The following is a 19,036-nucleotide window of genomic DNA, read 5'->3' on the forward strand; positions in this document are numbered from 1 at the left end:
CTCGTTCTCTAGCTCTCTCTCGTTCTCTAGCTCTCTCTCGTTCTCTTTCTCTAGCTCTCTCTTTCTCTAGCTCTCTTTCTCTAGCTCTCTTTCTCTAGCTCTCTTTCTCTAGCTCTCTCGTTCTCTTTCTCTAGCTCTCTCTCGTTCTCTTTCTCTAGCTCTCTCTCGTTCTCTAGCTCTCTTTCTCTTTATCTCTCTCTCATTCTCTTGAACACACACACTCTGTTTTCTCTCTCCCCCCATTCAGGAAGTAATCATCTTCCTCTTCTTTCGTCTCCAGGTGTTCTACGTGTGGTTTGACGCTCCTATTGGTTACCTGTCCATCACAGCCAACTACACTGACCAATGGGAGAAGTGGTGGAAGAACCCACAGCAGGTACAGTGTGTCTACCAATCAGGTCATACTATGTGATGTTTACAGCCTTCTCGTCTCTTTAAACCCAACTCCACCCAGCTGTAGACTTCAGTTCTACAACCTTCTAGTCTCCCAGTGGATCAACACTTAATCATATCAAATTCAACTAATTAGCTCAGTCAGGTGTGTTAATTCTGAAAACAATCCTTCATACATTGCAGACATCCAGGACTGAATTTCTGATATATTCCAGACATGTTTGGATCTGTAATTCCTGTATTCTACCACCAGGTAGAGCTGTATAACATGTAATTCCTGTATTCTACCACCAGGTGGAGCTGTATAACATCATGTAATTCCTGTATTCTACCACCAGGTAGAGCTGTATAACATGTAATTCCTGTATTCTACCAACAGGTGGAGCTGTATAACATCATGTAATTCCTTTATTCTACCACCAGGTGGAGCGGGTATAACATAATGTAATTCCTTTATTCTACCACCAGGTGGAGCTGTATAACATCATGTAATTCCTGTATTCTACCACCAGGTGGAGCTGTATAACATCATGTAATTCCTGTATTCTACCACATCATGTAATTCCTGTATTCTACCACCAGGTGGAGCTGTATAACATCATGTAATTCCTGTATTCTACCACATCATGTAATTCCTGGATTCTACCACCAGGTGGAGCTGTATAACTTCATGGCCAAGGACAATGTTCCGTTCCACAGTGTGGTGTTCCCCTGCTCTCTACTGGGAGCACAGGACAACTATACACTGGTCAACCACCTGGTGGCTACAGGTAACATACACACACACACACACACACATACATACATACATACATACATACATACACACACACACACACACACACACACACACACACACACACACACACACACATACATACATACATACATACATACATACACGCATACACACAAAGGGCTTTAGTGTTGGTGAAACTTGAAATCCTTATTAATATTATAGACAATACATTTCATATTTTAGATATTTCATTTTTAGTTTTCCCACTGCGGTTGTTGACTGTTCATGTTAAGCCGTTGTTACCCAGTTGAATCCACTTGCCGTTGTCAGTCGTGGTGGATAAGATGAAATGAACCACGTGTCGGTGTTTCCTCTCAGAGTACCTGAACTACGAGGACACCAAGTTCTCTAAGAGTCGAGGTGTTGGTGTGTTTGGTGACATGGCCAAGGATACGGGCATCCCCTCTGACGTGTGGCGATTCTACCTGCTGTACCTCCGTCCCGAGGGACAGGACTCGCCTTCTCCTGGGTCGACATGGCCACCAAGAACAACTCTGAGCTGCTCAATAACCTGGGCAACTTCATCAACAGGTACTGTAGCAGGACAGGTAGAGGATGGGCCTCAACAGGTTCTGGGTCAGAAGAGGTAGAGCCTGGGTTTCAACAGGTTCTGTAGCAGGAGAGGTAGAGGCTGGGTCTGTAGCAGGAGAGGTAGAGCTGGGTCTGTAGCAGGAGAGGTAGAGGCTGGGACTTAACAGGTTCTGTAGCAGGAGAGGTAGAGGATGGGTTCAACAGGTTCTGTAGCAGGAGAGGTAGAGGCTGGGTCTGTAGCAGGAGAGGTAGAGGCTGGGTCTGTAGCAGGAGAGGTAGAGGCTGGGTCTGTAGCAGGAGCGGTAGAGGCTGGGACTCAACAGGTTCTGTAGCAGGAGAGGTAGAGACTGGGACTCAACAGGTTCTGTAGCAGGAGAGGTAGAGGCTGGGACTCAACAGGTTCTGTAGCAGGAGAGGTAGAGGCTGGGTCTGTAGCAGGAGAGGTAGAGGCTGGGTCTGTAGCAGGAGGTAGAGGCTGGGTCTGTAGCAGGAGCGGTAGAGGCTGGGACTCAACAGGTTCTGTAGCAGGAGAGGTAGAGACTGGGACTCAACAGGTTCTGTAGCAGGAGAGGTAGAGGCTGGGACTCAACAGGTTCTGTAGCAGGAGAGGTAGAGGCTGGGTCTGTAGCAGGAGAGGTAGAGGCTGGGTCTGTAGCAGGAGAGGTAGAGGATGGGTTTCAACAGGTTCTGTAGCAGGAGAGGTAGAGCCTGGGTCTGTAGCAGGAGAGGTAGAGCCTGGGTCTGTAGCAGGAGAGGTAGAGGCTGGGTCTGTAGCAGGAGAGGTAGAGGCTGGGTTTCAACAGGTTCTGTAGCAGGAGAGGTAGAGGCTGGGTCTGTAGCAGGAGAGGTAGAGGCTGGGTCTGTAGCAGGAGAGGTAGAGGCTGGGTCTGTAGCAGGAGGGTAGAGGCTGGGTCTGTAGCAGGAGAGGTAGAGGCTGGGTCTGTAGCAGGAGAGGTAGAGGCTGGGTCTGTAGCAGGAGAGGTGGTAGAGGCTGGGTCTGTAGCAGGAGAGGTAGAGGCTGGGTCTGTAGCAGGAGAGGTAGAGGCTGGGTCTGTAGCAGGAGAGGTAGAGGCTGGGTCTGTAGCAGGAGAGGTAGAGGCTGGGTCTGTAGCAGGAGAGGTAGAGGCTGGGTCTGTAGCAGGAGGTAGAGGCTGGGTCTGTAGCAGGAGAGGTAGAGGCTGGGTCTGTAGCAGGAGAGGTAGAGGCTGGGTCTGTAGCAGGAGGGGTAGGAGGCTGGGTCTGTAGCAGGAGAGGTAGAGGCTGGGTCTGTAGCAGGAGGGGGTAGAGGCTGGGTCTGTAGCAGGAGAGGTAGAGGCTGGGTCTGTAGCAGGAGGGTAGAGGCTGGGTCTGTAGCAGGAGAGGTAGAGGCTGGGTCTGTAGCAGGAGAGGTAGAGGCTGGGTCTGTAGCAGGAGAGGTAGAGGCTGGGTCTGTAGCAGGAGAGGTGAGGCTGGGTCTGTAGCAGGAGAGGTAGAGGCTGGGTCTGTAGCAGGAGAGGTAGAGGCTGGGTCTGTAGCAGGAGAGGTAGAGGCTGGGTCTGTAGCAGGAGAGGTAGAGGCTGGGTCTGTAGCAGGAGAGGTAGAGGCTGGGTCTGTAGCAGGAGAGGGGAGGCTGGGTCTGTAGCAGGAGAGGTAGAGGCTGGGTCTGTAGCAGGAGAGGTAGATGCTGGGTCTGTAGCAGGAGAGGTAGATGCTGGGTCTGTAGCAGGAGAGGTAGATGCTGGGTCTGTAGCAGGAGAGGTAGAGGCTGGGTCTGTAGCAGGAGAGGTAGAGGCTGGGTCTGTAGCAGGAGAGGTAGAGGCTGGGTCTGTAGCAGGAGGTAGAGGTAGAGGCTGGGTCTGTAGCAGGAGAGGTAGAGGCTGGGTCTGTAGCAGGAGAGGTAGAGGCTGGGTCTGTAGCAGGAGAGGTAGAGGCTGGGTCTGTAGCAGGAGAGGTAGAGGCTGGGTCTGTAGCAGGAGAGGTAGAGGCTGGGTCTGTAGCAGGAGAGGTAGAGGACAAACAGCTGAATCTCTAAACCTGGAAATGTGTCATTTATTATTCAGGTTGTTGTGTTTTATTTTAAATCGTTAAATAAATGATAAGTATTGGAATTAATCATTTAAGCCCATCTAAGTGCTGAAGTCAACACATTGGGAAATGTAAGGAATTGCTTGTGATGAACTCTCTCTCCCCCCCCCCCTCCCTCTCTCTCTCTCTCTCTTCCTCCCTCTCTTCCCCCTCCCTCCGTCCCTTCCTCCGTCCCTCTCTCTCTCTCTCTCTTCGTCCCTCTCTTCCTCCCCTCTCCCTCCTCCCTCCCTCTCTCTCTCTCTCTCTCTCCTCCCTCTCCCTCCCTCCCTCCTCTCTCCCTCTCTTCCTCCCCTCTCCTCCCTCCCTCCCTCTCTTCCTCCCTCCCTCCCTCTCTTCCTCCCCTCTCCTCCCTCTCTTCCTCCCCTCTCCTCCCTCCCTCCCTCTCTTCCTCCCCTCTCCTCCCTCCCTCCCTCTCTTCCTCCCTCTCCTCCCTCCCTCCCTCTCTTCCTCCCCTCTCCCTCCCCCCTCCCTCTCTCCCTCTCTTCCTCCCCTCTCCTCCCTCCCTCCCTCTCTCCTCCCCTCTCCTCTCTTCCTCCCCTCTCCTCCCTCCCTCTCTCCTCTCCCTCTCTTCCTCCCCTCCTCCCTCCCTCCCTCTCTCCTCCCCTCTCCTCTCTTCCTCTCCTCTCTCCTCCCTCCCTCCCTCTCTCCTCCCCCCTCTCCTCTCTCCTCCCCTCTCCTCTCTTCCTCCCCTCTCCTCCCTCCCCTCCCTCTCCCTCTCCTCCCTCCCTCCCTCTCTTCCTCCCCTCTCCTCTCTTCCTCCCCTCTCCTCCCTCCCTCCCTCTCTCCTCCCCCTCTCCTCTCTTCCTCCCCTCTCCTCCCTCCCCTCCCTCTCTCTCCTCCCCTCTCCCTCTCCTCCCTCTCCTCTCTTCCTCCCTCTCCTCCCTCCTCCCTCTCTTCCTCTCCTCTCCTCCCTCCCTCCCTCTCTTCCTCCCCTCTCCTCTCTTCCTCCCCTCTCCTCCCTCCCCCCCCACCTCTCCCTCTCTCAGGGCTGGTATGTTTGTCAGTAAGTTCTTTGAGAGCTGTGTCCCTGCCATGGCTCTTCAGCAGGATGACAAGAGACTGTTGGCTCAGGTGGGATGGGAGCTGAAGCAGTACATTAACCTCATGGACAGAGTCAAGTAAGAACAAGTTGTTAAAATGCTGCTCGTCTCACACACACACACACACACACTTGCACTGACACAGTTTTAGGAGTGTCTGAAAAGAATGGAGAGTTGATGTTGAAGTCTATATTTTGTGTCGTGGTCTGGAGAGTTGATGTTGAAGTTTATATTTTGTGTCGTGGTCTGGAGAGTTGATGTTGAAGTTTATATTTTGTGTCGTGGTCTGGAGAGTTGATGTTGAAGTTTATATTTTGTGTCGTGGTCTGGAGAGTTGATGTTGAAGTTTATATTTTGTGTCGTGGTCTGGAGAGTTGATGTTTACATTTACATTACATTTAAGTCATTTAGCAGACGCTCTTATCCAGAGCGACTTACAAATGTTGAAGTTTTTATTTTGTGTCGTGGTCTGGAGAGTTGATGTTGAAGTTTATATTTTGTGTCGTGGTCTGGAGAGTTGATGTTGAAGTTTATATTTTGTGTCTTGGTCTGGAGAGTTGATGTTGAAGTTTATATTTTGTGTCTTGGTCTGGAGAGTTGATGTTGAAGTTTATATTTTGTGTCTTGGTCTGGAGAGTTGATGTTGATTTATATTTTGTGTCTTGGTCTGGAAATGTTGAAGTTTATATTTTGTGTCTTGGTCTGGAGAGTTGATGTTGAAGTTTATATTTTGTGTCTTGGTCTGGAGAGTTGATGTTGAAGTTTATATTTTGTGTCTTGGTCTGGAGAGTTGATGTTGAAGTTTATATTTTGGGTCTTGGTCTGGAGAGTTGATGTTGAAGTTTATATTTTGTGTCGGTCTGGAGAGTTGATGTTGAAGTTTATATTTTGTGTCGTGGTCTGGAGAGTTGATGTTGAAGTTTATATTTTGTGTCGTGGTCTGGAGAGTTGATGTTGAAGTTTATATTTTGTGTCTTGGTCTGGAGAGTTGATGTTGAAGTCTATATTTTGTGTCTTGGTCTGGAGAGTTGATGTTGAAGTCTATATTTTGTGTCTTGGTCTGGAGAGTTGATGTTGAAGTCTATATTTTGTGTCTTGGTCTGGAGAGTTGATGTTGAAGTTTATATTTTGTGTCTTGGTCTGGAGAGTTCGTGTTGAAGCAGCACCACCATAATGTACAACACACTTTGAAATAAGTGTTGCTGATTCTGTTCTGTTCACCCTATCAGGTTCTGTTCTGTTCACCCTATCAGGTTCTGTTCTGTTCACCCTATCAGGTTCTGTTCTGTTCTGTTCACCCTATCAGGTTCTGTTCTCTGTTCACCCTATCAGGTTCTGTTCTGTTCACCCTATCAGGTTCTGTTCTGTTCACCCTATCAGGTTCTGTTCTGTTCACCCTATCAGGTTCTGTTCTGTTCTGTTCACCCTATCAGGTTCTGTTCTGTTCACCCTATCAGGTTCTGTTCTGTTCACCCTATCAGGATCTGTTATGTTCACCCTATCAGGTTCTGTTCTGTTCACCCTATCAGGTTCTGTTCTGTTCACCCTATCAGGTTCTGTTCTGTTCACCCTATCAGGATCTGTTCTGTTCACCCTATCAGGTTCTGTTCTGTTCTGTTCACCCTATCAGGTTCTGTTCTGTTCACCCTATCAGGATCTGTTCTGTTCTGTTCACGCTATCAGGATCCGTGATGCCCTGAAGTGTATCCTCAACATCTCTCGCCACGGTAACCAGTACATCCAGGTCAACGAACCCTGGAAGAAAATTAAAGGAGACGAAACAGACAGGTTTGTCTGTCTGTCTGTCTGTCTGTCTGTCTGTCTGTCTGTCTGTCTGTCTGTCTGTCTCTCTCTCTACAGGTCACACATCTTGCTGCTGTGATGCACGCTGTGGAATTTCAACCAGTAGATATGGGAGTTTATCAAAATTGGATTTGTTTCCAAATTATTTTTGTGGATCTGTGTGATCTGGGGGGAATATGTCTCTCTAATATGGTTAAACATTTAGCAGGAGGTTAGGAAGTGCAGCTCAGTTTCCACCTCATTTTGTGGGCAGTGAGCACATAGCCTGTCTTCTCTTGAGAGCCAGGTCTGCCTACGGCGGCCTTTCTCAATAGCAAGGCTATGCTCACTGAGTCTGTACATAGTCAAAGCTTTCCTTAAGTTTGGGTCAGTCACAGTGGTCAGGTATTCTGCCGCTGTGTACTCTCTGTTTAGGGCCAAATAGCATTCTAGTTTGCTCTGTTTTTGTTAATTCTTTCCAATGTGTCAAGTAATTATCTTTTTGTTTTCTCATGATTTGGTTGGGTCTAATTGTGCTGCTGTCCTGGGGCTCTGTGGGGTCTGTTTGTGTTTGTGAACAGAGCCCCAGGACCAGCTGGGGGACTCTTCTCCAGGTTCATCTCTCTGTAGGTGATGGCTCTGTAGGGTGTGTTTGTGTTTGTGAACAGAGCCCCAGGACCAGCTTGCTTAGGGGACTCTTCTCCAGGTTCATCTCTGTAGGGTGTGTTTGTGAACAGAGCCCCAGGACCAGCTTGCTTAGGGGACTCTTCTCCAGGTTCATCTCTCTGTAGGTGATGGCTCTGTAGGGTGTGTTTGTGTTTGTGAACAGAGCCCCAGGACCAGCTTGCCTCTTCTCCAGGTTCATCTCTCTGGACCAGAGCCCCAGGACCAGCTTGTTTAGGGGACTCTTCTCCAGGTTCATCTCTCTGTAGGTGATGGCTTTGTAGGGTGTGTTTGTGTTTGTGAACAGAGCCCCAGGACCAGGCTTGTGGGGACTCTTCTCCAGGTTCATCTCTCTGTAGGGTGTGTTTGTGAACAGAGCCCCAGGACCAGCTTGCTTAGCTCTTCTCCAGGTTCATCTCTCTGTAGGTGATGGCTCTGTGGGGTGTGTTTGTGTTTGTGAACAGAGCCCCAGCCCAGCTGGCAGAGGGACTCTTCTCCAGGTTCATCTCTCTGTAGGTGATGGCTCTGTGGGGTGTGTTTGTGTTTGTGAACAGAGCCCCAGCACCAGCTGGCAGGGGACTCTTCTCCAGGTTCATCTCTCTGTAGGTGTGTTTGTGAACAGAGCCCCAGGACCAGCTTGCTTAGGGGACTCTTCTCCAGGTTCATCTCTCTGTAGGTGATGGCTTTGTTATGGAAGGCTTGTGAATCGCTTCCTTTTAGGTGGTTATAGAATTTAACGGCTCTTTTCTGGATTTTGATCATTAGCGGGTATCGGCCTAATTCTGCTCTGCATGCAGAGTCTCAATTTGGTTTTCGTCTCATTTTGTAAATTCTTGGTTGGTGAGCGGACCCCAGACCTCACAACCATAAAGGGCAATAGGTTCTATAATTGATTCAAGTATTTTTTTAGCCAGATCCTTAATTGGCATGTTGACTTTTCTCTCTCTTTCACTCTGTCCCTCTCTCTGTCCTCCTCCCTCTCAGTAATGCCCTCCCTCCCTCTCTCTCTCAGTATGCCCTCCCTCCCTCTCTCTCTCAGTAATGCCCCCCCTCCCTCCTCTCTCTCTCTCAGTAATGCCCTCCCTCCCTCTCTCTCTCAGTAATGCCCTCCCTCTCTCTCTCTCAGTAATGCCCTCCCCTCTCTCTCTCAGTAATGCCCTCCCTCCCTCTCTCTCTCAGTAATGCCCTCCCTCCCTCTCTCTCTCAGTAATGCCCTCCCTCCCTCTCTCTCTCAGTAATGCCCTCCCTCCCTCTCTCTCTCAGTAATGCCCTCCCCCTCTCTCTCTCAGTAATGCCCCCCTCCCTCTCTCTCTCTCAGTAATGCCCTCCCTCCCTCTCTCTCTCAGTAATGCCTCCCCTCCCCTCTCTCTCTCAGTAATGCCCTCCCTCCCTCTCTCTCTCTCAGTAATGCCCTCCCTCCCTCTCTCTCCCTCCCTCTCTCTCTCAGTAATGCCCTCCCTCCCTCTCTCTCAGTAATGCCCTCCCTCCCTCTCTCTCTCAGTAATGCCCTCCCCCTCTCTCTCTCTCTCTCTCTCTCTCAGTAATGCCCCCCCCCTCCTCTCTCTCAGTAATGCCCTCCCTCCCTCTCTCTCTCAGTAATGCCTCCCCCTCTCTCTCTCAGTAATGCCCCCCCCTCTCTCTCTCTCAGTAATGCCCCCCCCTCCCTCTCTCTCTCTCTCAGTAATGCCCCCTCCCTCTCTCTCAGTAATGACCTCCCTCCCTCTCTCTCTCAGTAATGCCCTCCCTCCCTCTCTCTCTCAGTAATGCCCTTCCTCCCTCTCTCTCTCTGTGAATGTGGCGTGCCTGCTGTCCCCCTCTCTCTCTCAGTAATGCCACCCCCCCCTCTCTTCCAGGCAGCGATCGGGTACAGTGACCGGTGTGTCTGTGAATGTGGCGTGCCTGCTGTCCCCCTCTCTCTCTCAGTAATGCCCCCTCTCTTCCAGGCAGCGATCGGGTACAGTGACCGGTGTGTCTGTGAATGTGGCGTGCCTGCTGTCCCCCTCTCTCTCAGTAATGCCCCCCCCCCTCTCTTCCAGGCAGCGATCGGGTACAGTGACCGGTGTGTCTGTGAATGTGGCGTGCCTGCTGTCCGTCATGCTCCAGCCCTACATGCCAACGGTCAGTCAGACCATCCGCCAGCAGCTGAACGCTCCGCCCTCCGTTACCGGGACCCTGCTGCAGGGCACAGGGAACTTTGTCTGCTCTCTGCCCGCCGGGCATCACATTGGCACGGTGAGGAGAGATCGGTTAGATATGAACACATTGGCACGGTGAGGAGAGATCGGTTAGATATGAACACATTGGCACAGTGAGGAGAGATCTGTTAGATATGAACACATTGGCACGGTGAGGAGAGATCGGTTAGATATGAACACATTGGCACAGTGAGGAGAGATCTGTTAGATATGAACACATTGGCACGGTGAGGAGAGATCGGTTAGATATGAACACATTGGCACGGTGAGGAGAGATCGGTTAGATATGAACACATTGGCACAGTGAGGAGAGATCTGTTAGATATGAACACATTGGCACGGTGAGGAGAGATCGGTTAGATATGAACACATTGGCACGGTGAGGAGAGATCGGTTAGATATGAACACATTGGCACGGTGAGGAGAGATCTGTTAGATGTGAACACATTGGCACAGTGAGGAGAGATCTGTTAGATGTGAACACATTGGCACAGTGAGGAGAGATCTGTTAGATATGAACACATTGGCACATGAAGATCTGTTAGATGTAACACATTGGCTGAGGAGAGATCTGTTGATGTTTGGCATTGAGAGACTCTGTTAGCTCACATTGGCACAGTGAGGAATCTTCTTGATGTTGATTAGGAGACTCTGTTAGATATGCACATTGGCACGGTGATAATCTTCTTGATCACATTGGGCATTTGGAGGACATATTTTTATTTTTATATTGGCACGGTGAGGTCTGATTTTGGCACTATAGAATCGTTGTCTAACATTGGCAACTCCTGAGGTCTGTTAGATATGAACACTTGGCTCGGTGAGTGATCCCTTAGATGTGAACACATTGGCACGGTGAGGAGAGATCTCTTAGATATGAACAGAGGGAAATTAATCATGTGTTCCATTATATTTCTACGATGTTGATGTTGATTAGAGACTCTCTCTTAGCAGTATAATCTTCTTGATGTTGATTAGAGACTCAGTAGCTCTTAGCAGTATAATCTTCTTGTCTTGGAGACATTTGGGCATTTCTGTCCATATTTTATTTTTATATCTATATCTAATCATATATATCCATATTACTTGTCTGATTTTGTACTATAAAGTTGTCTAAATTCCAACTCCTTCATGTCCCTGTCTCGCTCTGTCCCTGTCTCTCTCTATCCCTGTCTCTCTCTGTCCCTGTCTCTCTCTGTCCCTGTCTCTCTCTGTCCCTGTCTCTCTCTGTCTCTCTCTGTCCCTGTCTCTCTTTGTCCCTGTCTCTCTCTGTCCCTGTCTCACTCTGTCCCTGTCTCTGTCTCTCCCTGTCTCTGTCTCTCCTGTCTCTGTCTCTCTCTATCCCTGTCTCTCTCTGTCCCTGTCTCTCTCTGTCCCTGTCTCTCTCTGTCCCTGTCTCTCTCTGTCCCTGTCTCTCTCTGTCCCTGTCTCTCTCTGTCCCTGTCTCTCCCTGTCTCTCTCTGTCCCTGTCTCTCTCTGTCTCTGTCTCTCTCTGTCCCTGTCTCTCTCTGTCCCTGTCTCTCTCTGTCCCTGTCTCTCTCTGTCCCTGTCTCTGTCTCTCTCTGTCCCTGTCTCTCTCTGTCCCTGTCTCTCTCTGTCTCTCTCTGTCCTTGTCTCTCTCTCTGTCCCTGTCTCTCTCTGTCCCTGTCTCTCTCTGTCTCTGTCTCTCTCTGTCCCTGTCTCTCTCTGTCTCTCTCTGTCCCTGTCTCTCTGTCCCTGTCTCTCTCTGTCCCTGTCTCTCTCTGTCCCTGTCTCTCTCTGTCCCTGTCTCTCTCTGTCCCTGTCTCTCTCTGTCTGTCCCTGTCTCTCTCTGTCCCTGTCTCTCTCTGTCCCTGTCTCTCTCTGTCTCTGTCTCTCATTTCTCTGTCCCTCTCTGTCTCTGTCTTTTATCTCTCTCCTGTCTCTCTTGTCCCTGTTTCAACCCTGTCTCTCTCTGTCCCTGTCTCTCTCGGTCCCTGTCTCTCTTGTCCCTGTCTGTCCCTGTCTCTCTCTGTCCCTGTCTCTCTCTGTCCCTGTCTCTCTCTGTCCCTGTCTGTCCCTGTCTCTCCCTGTCTCTCTCTGTCCCTGTCTCTCCTGTCTCTCTCTCTGTCCCTCTCTCCTCCTCAAATCCACAGTCCCTGTCTCTCTCTCTGTCCCTGTCTCTCCCTGTCGCCTCTCCTCCTCCATCCCTCCTCAAATCCACAGGGCAGGCTCTGTCCCTGTCTCTCCCTGTCCCTGTCTCTCCACTGTCCCTGTCTCTCTCTGTCCCTGTTACTCTGTCCCTGTCTAACTCTGTCTCTCTCTGTCCCTGTCTCTCACTGTCCCTGTCTTCTCTGTCCCTGTCTGTCCCTGACTCTCCCAAAGTCCCTGTCTCTCTCTGTCCCTGTCCCTGTCTCTCCCTGTCTCTCTCTCTGTCCCATTTGTCCCTGTCTCTCCCTGCCCTGTCTTTACTCTGTCCTGTCTCTCCCTGTCCCTGTCTCTCTCTGTCCCTGTCTCTCTCTGTCCCTGTCTCTCTCTGTCCCTGTCTCTCTCTGTCCCTGTCTCTCTCTGTCCCTGTCTCTCTCTCTGTCCCTGTCTCTCTCTCTGTCCCTGTCTCTCCCTGTCTCTCTCTCTGTCCCTGTCTCTCTCTGTCCCTGTCTCTCTCTCTGTCTCTGTCCCTGTCTCTCTCTGTCTCTCTCTCTCTCTGTCCCTGTCTCTCTCTGTCCCTGTCTCGCTCTGTCCCTGTCTCGCTCTGTCCCTGTCTCGCTCTGTCCCTGTCTCGCTCTGTCCCTGTCTCGCTCTGTCCCTGTCTCTCTCTCTGTCCCTGTCTCTCCCTGTCTCTCTCTCTGTCCCTGTCTCTCTCTGTCTCTCCCAAAGTCTCTCTCGCTCTCTCACTCCGATTGACAGGTCAGCCCGTTGTTCCAGAAACTAGATCCGAACAGATTGAGTCTCTGAAGAAGAGGTTTGGAGGACAGCAGGTCAGTACAGTGGTGAAGGTTAAACGATGACAGACTAAAATAGTGTAAATTAGATACTGGTAGTGAAAGGAACATTTACTTGAACCAAAAAGAGTGTTTTTATACAATTCCAGGATGGTTACTTTGATATTTCAACAGGTAGGTAGATGAAATGCCAAACGGACAACGGTCATATTGTTCAGTGGTATTGTCCTCAGACAGTGCTGCTCTCTTAGCTTAGTGTATTATAATAAGAATTATATTATAAGGCTCAAGACGGTTTCAAGAAGGGGTGCGTTGATGCGACCTTGAATAGGTGCAGGGGAATCGATGATCTCTCCTCCTCCATCCCTCCTCAAATCCACAGTGGCAGGGCAGCCGTTTTGTTTTTTTAAAATTCAGGAGTGGGCCTTTTATCTAAATCTTGTCACTCAATCCCTCCTTCCAGCCAGAGGACTGTTAGAAGAAGCCAAACCGGGTATCTCACCTTGCTGTGTGTTCTGTATGGAGTGATACAATTGGTGTTCACTTAACATTACTGTAGACACTTAATGCTCCATATTACTGTAGACACTGTTAACACTCCATATTACTGTCACTGTTAACACTCCAGTGTTGAGTGAAAGAGCGGGAAGACTGAGGAACAAAGGGAAAATCTGTGCTATCGTAAATACAATATCCTATGCATTCTAAATTACTGCCCATTTGGAAAAGGAAAATGCAATAAATATTTACTCTGAGCTGCGCTTTAATAGGTTAGTGGTAGATGGAAGGCCGTGTTGCCCAACAGAGTCCTTTGTCCTTTGAAAAGTGTCTCTTCTGAGTGAAATGTACTACGTTGTAGTGTCGTCATTGTGTGGTAGATGGGATACTCTGTCCTTTCCTAGCCCAGCCTTTTCAGCTGCTGTTGCTAACTCAACGGCTAGGAGGTATCACTTCTGAGCGCGAATAAGAGTTCAAAGTTCACACCTGTGGCAGAACCAAAGCTCACGCTGAGGTTGGCTTCGTTTGTAGTTGACATGTTAGTCCTTTTCAACATATGGACCGCCATCCTCGGAACAGGAGGTTATATTGTCGTCAAGGCTTTATATAGGAAAGGAGAGTCTCGTGTTTCATTGGTTATAACCAATGTCTCTTCACGTGGGTGGGCCACTGATTGAGCCCTAACTTACTGAAAACCCAAATCTCTCATTTGGAAGCTAAAATTACATTTGAATCTTTTCACCAATAATTTCATATTCAAACATATTTCAATTGAACAACAATTCCATGTGAATCCGATAACTCTGATGTGTAGACTTGCCACTGTAGAGTTTGTCATCTTATCATTGATGAGAATGTCTCAGATGACAATTTCTGACATCATATTCATTAAGTACCACCACATATGTTCAATTGGTAATTACCAGAATATAGTTCACCCCTCTCTACCATGTTCCCAGAATCTCTATGTTTAAAAGGATTTTCAATAGTCACATCAGTAGGGTAGAGAGAGGAAAAAGAGGGGTATTTATGACTGTCATAAAACCCCTACCAGGCCAAAGGTGCGACACTGTTAACACTCCATATTACTGTTAACTCCATATTACTGGGAGACACTGTTAACACTCCATATTACTGTAGACACTGTTAACACTCCATATTACTGTAGACACTGTTAACACTCCATATTGGTGTTCCGTTCTACCATGTGTGGCCCATATTGGTGTTCCGTTCATGTGTGGCCCTATTGGTGTTCCGTTCATGTGTGGCCCATATTGGTGTTCCATTCATGTGTGGCCCATATTGGTGTTCCTGTTCATGTGGGCCCATATTGGTGTTCCGTTCATGTGTGGCCCATATTGGTGTTCCGTTCATGTGGGCCCATATTGGTGTTCCGTTCATGTGTGGCCCAATTGGTGTTCCAGTTCAAGGTGCCCATATGTTTTCATTAATGCACACTAACTCATACTAAACAATTAGATTTTATCGCTCCGGATAAAATAAGAAAATGTGTGCTTTTATTTAATTTATTTTTGAGGGAATGAAAATGTCTTAGTTTTGTTGTTCCCATTAACTCATTAACATTGTATGATAGCTTTCTTAACAACAAATGTTTATTTTCTGAGAATGAAATGCTACTAGTGATTGTTGGAGAAGAATTGCTCTAACATCTGAAACCCGCTATTCTAGCCAAAGACGACAGCCCAGCCTGATGTCAACGCCCAGGGGCCAAGGTGCTAGCTTCAGGTCCGGCTGCTCAGACTGCAGTGAGCAGGGTGCAGACACTGAGAGAGCCAGGGAGTTAACACTGGCGGTGGCAGAACCTGCTAAGATGGGGGAGAAGGTGCTAATTAGGAATTAGTCTGAAACAATGGAAGTTTAAGCAATTAAAGAAGGTGCTAGTCCCCTAAGACAGTTACAGAGTAACCTGATTTTCTTCCCAGATGTCTAGTTTGTATGTCGTCCTGGTATTGCTCTATGTTCCCAATGGGGATATTGTGCTAATGTGGATGATTCCTGATGCTCAACGTGCCTCTCTGATCAAATAGGGGGAGAACGTGATATTGGTCCTGATGACTGACTCTTCTATTCTGCATTATTTCTGCTCCACTAGACAGGGGGATTAAGGTGACTAGTTGGTAATGTTGTCAGTCTGACCTGTTGTCTACCAGGGAGAGAAGGTGTTCATTAATTAACTGACTAGTTGGTAATGTCGTCAGTCTGACCTGTTGTCTACCAGGGAGAGAAGGTGTTCATTAATTAACTGACTAGTTGGTAATGTTGTCAGTCTGACCTGTTGTCTACCAGGGAGAGAAGGTGTTCAGTCTAATTAACTGACTAGTTGGTAATGTCGTCAGTCTGACCTGCTGTCTACCAGGGAGAGGTGGTTGTTGATTAATTAACTGACTAGTTGGTAATGATGTCAGTCTAACCTGCTCTCTGATCTCTACCAGGGGGAGAAGGTGCTAGTTGGTAATGTCGTCAGTCAGTGCTAGTTGGTAATGATGTCAGTCTAACCTGCTCTCTGCTCTCTACCAGGGGGAGAAGGTGCTAGTTGGTAATGTCGTCAGTCTAACCTGCTCTCTGTCAGGGGGAGAAGGTGCTAGTTGGTAATGTCGTCAGTCTGACCTGCTCTCTACCAGGGGGAGAAGGTGCTAGTTGGTAATGTCGTCAGTCTAACCTGCTCTCTACCAGGGGGAGAAGGTGCTAGTTGGTAATGTCGTCAGTCTAACCTGCTCTCTGCTCTCTACCAGGGGGAGAAGGTGCTAGTTGGTAATGTCGTCAGTCTAACCTGCTCTCTGCTCTCTACCAGGGGGAGAAGGTGCTAGTTGGTAATGTCGTCAGTCTAACCTGCTCTCTGCTCTCTACCAGGGGAGACGGTGCTAGTTGGTAATGTCGTCAGTCTAACCTGCTCTCTGCTCTCTACCAGGGGGAGAAGGTGCTAGTTGGTAATGATGTCAGTCTAACCTGCTCTCTGCTCTCTAACAGGGGGAGAAGGTGCTAGTTGGTAATGTCGTCAGTCTGACCTGTTGTCTACTAGGGGGAGAAGGTGCTAGTTCGTAATGTCGTCAGTCTAACCTGCTCTCTGCTCTCTACCAGGGGGAGAAGGTGCTAGTTGGTAATGTCGTCAGTCTAACCTGCTCTCTACCAGGGGGAGAAGGTGCTAGTTGGTAATGTCGTCAGTCTAACCTGCTCTCTACCAGGGGGAGACGGTGCTAGTTGGTAATGATGTCAGTCTAACCTGCTCTCTGCTCTCTACCAGGGGGAGAAGGTGCTAGTTGGTAATGTCGTCAGTCTAACCTGCTCTCTGATCTCTACCAGGGGGAGAAGGTGCTAGTTGGTAATGTCGTCAGTCTAACCTGCTCTCTACCAGGGGGAGACGGTGCTAGTTGGTAATGATGTCAGTCTAACCTGCTCTCTGCTCTCTACCAGGGGGAGAAGGTGCTAGTTGGTAATGTCGTCAGTCTAACCTGCTCTCTAACAGGGGGAGAAGGTGCTAGTTGGTAATGTCGTCAGTCTGACCTGCTCTCTACCAGGGGGAGAAGGTGCTAGTTGGTAATGTCGGACCTGTTCTCTGCTCTCTAAGGGGAGAAGGTCCAGAAGGCAGAAGGCAAAAAACTGTGATTGGAGCAGAGGTCACCAAACTACTGGACCTGAAGAAACAGCTGTCCCTGGCTGAGGGAAAGGACCCAGAACCAGTGCTGACAAAAGGCAAGAAGAACGCCCAGCCTGCCACGACCCCAGCTTCAGGTCCGGCTGCTCAGACTGCAGTGAACGGCGCAGACGCTGAGAGAGCCAGGGAGTTAACACTGGCTGTGGCAGAACAGGTAAGATGGGGGGGGACGAATGTAACGAATTAGGAATTAGGGGTGAAACAATGAAATAACTGGCCCCTAAGACATGATTTTCACCAGAAATGTCTTGTTACTTTGCCATGCGGGACATAGTCATGTGTAAAGTGACACAACCATAGCATTTCAAGTCATGTCCATGTATCCATGGGTGGGCTTGAGGTAATGAGGACTATCTAGCTGGTATTAATGACCCGACTTCACATAACACGCCCAATAAGGGCACAAACCACTGTTTTTCAATAGAGAACTAAGTTTCAATTACGTAAATGGCTACAGTGAGCTAACTGTTACCCACTTCTACACCTGACCCCTCAGCCAGCTAACTTCTACACCTGACCCCTCAGCCAGCTAACTGTTACCCACTTCTACACCTGACCCCTCAGCCAGCTAACTGTTACCCACTTCTACACCTGACCCCTCAGCCAGCTAACTTCTACACCTGACCCCTCAGCCAGCTAACTTCTACACCTGACCCCTCAGCCAGCTAACTGTTACCCACTTCTACACCTGGCCCCTCAGCCAGCTAACTTCTACACCTGACCCCTCAGTGAGCTAACTGTTACCCACTTCTACACCTGGCCCCTCAGCCAGCTAACTGTTACCCACTTCTACACCTGACCCCTCAGCCAGCTAACTGTTACCCACTTCTACACCTGACCCCTCAGTGAGCTAACTGTTACCCACTTCTACACCTGACCCCTCAGTGAGCTAACTTCTACACCTGACCCCTCAGCCAGCTAACTTCTACACCTGACCCCTCAGCCAGCTAACTTCTACACCTGACCCCTCAGCCAGCTAACTTCTACACCTGACCCCTCAGCCAGCTAACTGTTACCCACTTCTACACCTGACCCCTCAGCCAGCTAACTGTTACCCACTTCTACACCTGACCCCTCAGCCAGCTAACTGTTACCCACTTCTCTACCTGACCCCTCAGCCAGCTAACTTCTACACCTGACCCCTCAGCCAGCTAACTTCTACACCTGACCCCTCAGTGAGCTAACTGTTACCCACTTCTACACCTGGCCCCTCAGCCAGCTAACTTCTACATCTGACCCCTCAGTGAGCTAACTGTTACCCACTTCTACACCTGACCCCTCAGCCAGCTAACTGTTACCCACTTCTACACCTGACCCCTCAGTGAGCTAACTTCTACACCTGACCCCTCAGCCAGCTAACTTCTACACCTGACCCCTCAGCCAGCTAACTTCTACACCTGACCCCTCAGCCAGCTAACTGTTACCCACTTCTACACCTGACCCCTCAGCCAGCTAACTGTTACCCACTTCTCTACCTGACCCCTCAGCCAGCTAACTTCTACACCTGACCCCTCAGCCAGCTAACTGTTACCCACTTCTACACCTGACCCCTCAGCCAGCTAACTGTTACCCACTTCTCTACCTGACCCCTCAGCCAGCTAACTTCTACACCTGACCCCTCAGCCAGCTAACTTCTACACCTGACCCCTCAGTGAGCTAACTGTTACCCACTTCTACACCTGGCCCCTCAGCCAGCTAACTTCTACACCTGACCCCTCAGCCAGCTAACTGTTACCCACTTCTACACCTGGCCCCTCAGTGAGCTAACTGTTACCCACTTCTACACCTGACCCCTCAGTGAGCTAACTTCTACACCTGACCCCTCAGCCAGCTAACTGTTAGCTCACTGAGGGGCCACTGAGGCTGGCTGAGGGGTCAGGTGAAGTGGGTAACAGATGGCCCCTGAGGCCAGGTGTAAGTGGTATCTGTTACCCACTTCTACACCTGACCCCTCAGCCAGCTAACTTCTACACCTGGCCCCTCAGTGAGCTAACTGTTACCCACTTCTACACCTGGCCCCTGGGTGAGCTTGACACCTTGTGCAGACCAAGTGAAGGGGCCTTTAGATATTGATTTATCAGTTTTTCATGACGACAGTCTAGCTAGTAATGATTTAATTAGTTGATAATACTGACTCACTGTGTTCAACCACTGGGTTATCTATGGCAGGTGGAGAAGGTGTTCATTAATTAACTGACTAGTTGGTAATGTCGTCAGTCTAACCTGTTGTCTACTAGGGGAAAGGTGCTAGTTGGTAATGTCGTCAGTCTAACCTGCTCTCTGCTCTCTACCAGGGGAAAGGTGCTAGTTGGTAATGTCGTCGGTCTAACCTGCTCTCTGTCAGGGGAGAAGGTGCTAGTTAGTAATGTCGTCGGTCTAACCTGCTCTCTGTCAGGGGGAGAAGGTGCTAGTTGTAATATCGTCAGTCTAACCTGCTCTCTGCTCTCTACCAGGGAGGACGGTGCTAGTTGGTAATGTCGTCCAGTCTAACCTGCTCT

At 49.4% G+C, this 19,036-nt stretch overlaps 1 pseudogene; it reads left to right on the forward strand.

The window, feature by feature from the left end:
* The window catches only part of LOC135571100 (methionine--tRNA ligase, cytoplasmic-like), a 28,589-nt pseudogene that overhangs the window by 7,887 nt on the left and 1,666 nt on the right, over positions 1–19,036 (forward strand).

This window comes from Oncorhynchus nerka, unplaced genomic scaffold, assembly GCF_034236695.1.
Source record: "Oncorhynchus nerka isolate Pitt River unplaced genomic scaffold, Oner_Uvic_2.0 unplaced_scaffold_771, whole genome shotgun sequence".
In the NCBI taxonomy this organism is placed as follows: Eukaryota; Metazoa; Chordata; class Actinopteri; order Salmoniformes; family Salmonidae; genus Oncorhynchus; species Oncorhynchus nerka.